Below are 4,468 nucleotides of genomic sequence, written 5' to 3'. Positions count from 1 at the left end.
GCAGGGGAGGCCTGCCCGGGCACAACGGAACCCTGTCCCGGGTCTTTGGCAGTGCGGTAGGCCCGGGTACAGGGCCCGGGGCCCGAGCACCCGACCCGGATCCCGGCAGGGCCCCTGGACCCAGCCGGGGCTCCCAGGCCCGGAGGCGCAGTGGGAAGCCTCCCCGGGCCCGCCGGACACCATCCTGGGCAGGACTCAGGACGGAACCCGGGGTGACGAGGCCGCCCTCCCCGGACCCTCCGGACCCCATCCTGGGCACCCTGCCACGCGGCAGGACCCAGGACGGAGCCCCGGGTGGGTAGGCCACCCTACCCGAGGCCCTCGGGGGGGCCCCGGCCGTAGCTCCTGAACTCAGCCAAGCTCGGGGAGGCTCCCCGGGCACAACGGAACCACGTCCCGGGCCTTTGGCAGTTCTGGCAGCCGGCCCCGGGCCTGGCGGGGCCCCTCTAGCCAGTAATGGGGCCCCCAGGCCCTGAGGCACAGGGGACACCTCCCGGACCCCATCCAGGCCATCCTGCCACGCGGCAGGCCCGGGGACGGGGCTGGGGTGGCACCCTGGCCCGTCCAGCTGCCGGCAGGGGTCCCAGAGTACCTTGTCCCTAGTAAGGCTACCCCTCTTTCTGGGAACAAGTGCATGCCTCGCGGCTCAGGGGACCCTAGGCGCGAACGTGCCCGACCTCCTGGAGCCCTGGCTGGGATCCGGGAGGCGAATGGCCCCTCATCGGGACGTCCAGGGAAGCCCAGCCATCAGGTCGCCCCATTAGAAAGCATTGCGCGCGACCAGATGGTCGAGGGGAAAGGTGCGACCAGATGGCCGGGACCGAAATCACGCCAATATGCGTGCCCCCAAGTCTCCGCGGGAGGGCTCCTGCCTGCCCTTGTAGGGCTCTGGGGCTGCAGGGCTGCAGGGCTCGGGGGCTCCAGGGCTGCAGGGCTCGGGGGCTACGGGGCTGCAGGGTTCCGGGGCTCTGGGGCTGTGGGGCTCCTGGGACTGCAGGGGTCGGGGGCCGCAGGACTCCGAGGGCTCCGGGGGCCGCAGGGCTCTGGGGGTCTCTGACACCACATGCTGGACCTCATCGGGACTTCCAGGGAAGCCCAGCCATCTGGTCGCCCCATTGGAAAGCATTGGGTGCGATCAGATGGCCGAGTGGAAAGGTGCGACCAGATGATGCCAATCTGCCTGCCCTGAGCCTCCGCGGGAGGGCTCCCGCATGCCCTTCCAGGGCTTTGGGGCTGCAGGGCTCGGGGGCCGCAGGGCTCCGAGGCTCCAGGGCTCCAGGACTCCGAGGCTCCAGGGATCCGGGGCTGCAGGGCTCGGGGCTCCAGGGCTCGGGGGCTGCGGGGCTGCCGGGCTCCGGGCTGCAGGGCTCAGGGACTCCAGGGCTCGGGGGCTGCAGGGCTCTGGGGGCTGCAGGGCTCGGGCCGCAGGGCTCCGGGGGCTGCAGGGCTCCGGGGCTCCAGGGCTCCCGGTACTCCAGGGCTCCCGGGCTCCAGGGCTCCCGGGCTGCAGGGCTCTGGGGCTGCATGGCTCCAGGGCTGCAGGGCTCGGGGGCTGCAGGGCTCAGGGGCTGCAGGGCTCCGGGGCTCTGGGGCTCCAGGGCACCCGGGCTGCAGGGCAACCTGGGCCGCAGGGCTCCAGGGCTCCGGGGCCGCAGGGCTCCGGGGCTGCAGGGCTCAGGGGGGCTCTGAAACCCCACGCTGGGCCTCAGGCACGGGGAGGGTTCCATGAGCTCTCACGGGGAGGACTGCCCGGGACCCATGGAGCCCGTCCCGGGTAGTTTGCCATGGCACGTGCCGGAAGTGGGAGCCCCTGGGAGGTGTTTCCCGGGCATCGCCCATCTGGTCCCCGGGAGGGAACCGCCAGCCCCGGAAAGGTGTCCGGGCATACCCTTGCCCCTAGTAATCTGGAGGAAGGCTACCCCTCTTTCTGGGAACCCGTGCGTGCCGAGTGACGGAGGGGAACCAAGGCTCCAACGTGACTGACCTCCTGGAGCCCTGGCTGGGATCCGGGAGGTGAATGGCACCTCATCGGGACTTCCAGGGAAGTCCGGCCATCTGGTCGCCCCATTGGAAAGCACTGGGTGCGACCAGATGGCCGAGTGGAAAGGTGCGACCAGATGGCCGGGAACAACATGACGCCAATCTGCCTGCCCCGAGCCTCCACGGGAGGGCTCCCGCCTGCCCTTCCAGGGCTCCGGGGCTGCAGGGCTCTGGGGCTGCGTGGCTCCGGGGCTGCAGGGCTCAGAGGCTCCAGGGCTCGGGGGCTGCAGGACTTCGGGGCTACAGGGCTCCAGGGCTCGGGGGCTGCGGGGCTGCAGGGCTCCGGGGCTGCAGGGCTACGGGGCTCAAGGGCTCGAGGGCTGCAGGGCTCCGGGGGCTGCAGGGTTCGGGGGCCGCAGGGCTCCGGGGGCTGCAGGGCTCCGGGGCTCCCAGGGCTCCAGGGCTCCCAGGTTCCAGGGCTGCAGGGCTCCCGGGCTGCAGGGCTCTGGGGCTGCAGGGCTCCGGGGCTGCAGGGCTCGGGGGGCTGCACGGCTCCGGGGCTCCCGGGGTCCAGGGCTGCAGGGCTCCCGGGCTCCAACCAGCTGGGGAGATCAGGGAGTCTGCCCAGGCACGAGGGACCTCTGTCCCAGGCACACGGACCCTCAGGACGCGCCCCGGTTTTCCACAATTTTTTTTCCAAAATTCTGCATAGTGTACGTAGTGGCGCTACGCAAACTACTTCCAATTCCACTGAAGTATCTCTCTCCATGAGCGTATTTATTTTCTGGTCCATTACTTCGCATGCTCCCTGAATTTTTATCTGTTTTTTTTCTGATGTCGCAAAGTTGGATCTCATTTCTCTCATCATGGTGGTCATCATGTTTTCCATAGTTTCCGTGTTTTCTTGTGGAAGGTGGGGTGTCCTCAGGATTCTTGGCGTTAGCAATTTCTATGGCAGATTTTGTGGTGGTATTAGCTCTTGTTGGTCGAGCGTTTCTAAAAGGCTGTACCTATTGCTAACTGTTGACATTATTCCTGCTATCTCCTCTCTTGGAGTCTCTACCTGTCTTTCAACTTGGGTTTCATTATGATATTTTTCCACCTTCTGGGACTCCTGTACTTTAAAAAAAGACTTTAAGGAGGGTGTTATCTTTTGTTTTGTCAAACCCAATGTCTTAAGTTTGGCCTGACTCACTCTAGATGCAGGGTGTTGTAATTTTCCTGCTGTGGTTTGTCTCTTCTTCTTTCTTGTACTTTTAGGGACAACAGGGGGGATGTATCGGAGTTAGAGGGGGAGGTTTTAATTTGTGCGTATAATTTTACTATCTCTGGAGGATGCTCTGGTTCCCCTATCTCCACTGGGGAATCTCTGCTCCATAAAGAATAGCTGTGACTTCCCTTTGTTGTTTTACTGTCATTTTTGTTACAGTTAGCCCCTGTGGTTTGATGTGACCAACTTGAGTAGATTATATATTTTGACGTGGAAGTACCCCGGCTCTGCTCCCTAGATACGACCCTCAGATTACAGTTAGTTTGGCATGAGTCTTGGCATAGGCATTGGCATTCTGTACACGGTGTGCCTTGCCCCCCAAATGCAGTGTTGTTCTGATCCCCCTCTTCTTTACTTACCCGTGAAGTTTGATGCCTCCGGTTGTTGCTTCCTTTTTGCGGCAAGGAGGGTGGTTCAGACGCTCTCCCCCTGTATTGGGAGGGAGGGGTGAGGGGGTTGAAGCAGACCACGACAAGGAATATGTGGAAAAGGCCGCTTTATTGGAACAGGTGAGCATCACATATTAAATCAACCTTGGCAAAAAGCCTTCCAAAACTAAACCTCACTAAAAACGTCACATCCCTAACCCCGCCCCCTCCCCTAAAAGTTTAAGACCCCACCCCCACCCATACAATACAACATTTCAAACATTACAAAAACATTACATCACCATATCAACCATTATAACCTATAAATACAAGCCCTCTGTTAACCAACTCCCATGCCTGCCCCTTCACATCTGTCAATCCCCCAAAACGTGTAATCCGAACTAAAAATGACCAACATATCCTTTCCCTGTCGATAACACAACTTACCCATTAAATCAACAAACCTCTGCCAAAACTACCCAAAAACAACTAGACCCCGCACGGCACCTGCTCCAAGCGACAGAATACAGCAAAAACAACTGCTCCCCTGTTCCAACTAAACCAACCAAGCAATAACTTACCGAAAATATATAAAAAATTAAAGAACAAAGGCCTACAAACTAAAAAAAGAGGGGTGGGGAAAGCTAACAATAAATAGGAGGGAGGGAGGGACAAAATTCCTGCCTAAGCTCCCAGCCACCAGGTCACCAAACATAAAATGGTGGCTGGGAGCAGGATCCCAAAGCATTTATGCTTGGGCTCCATTTGGGCTACAAACTAGAACAAGCCCAAGCTCTAAAATTGCCGATGCTCCTGCATCTAAACCCCCCCACACAGCCCCTCCCAAATC

This window comes from Lissotriton helveticus, chromosome 5_1 (assembly GCF_964261635.1).
Source record: "Lissotriton helveticus chromosome 5_1, aLisHel1.1, whole genome shotgun sequence".
NCBI classification, from domain to species: Eukaryota; Metazoa; Chordata; class Amphibia; order Caudata; family Salamandridae; genus Lissotriton; species Lissotriton helveticus.
Note: the sequence above shows the minus strand (reverse complement) of the source record.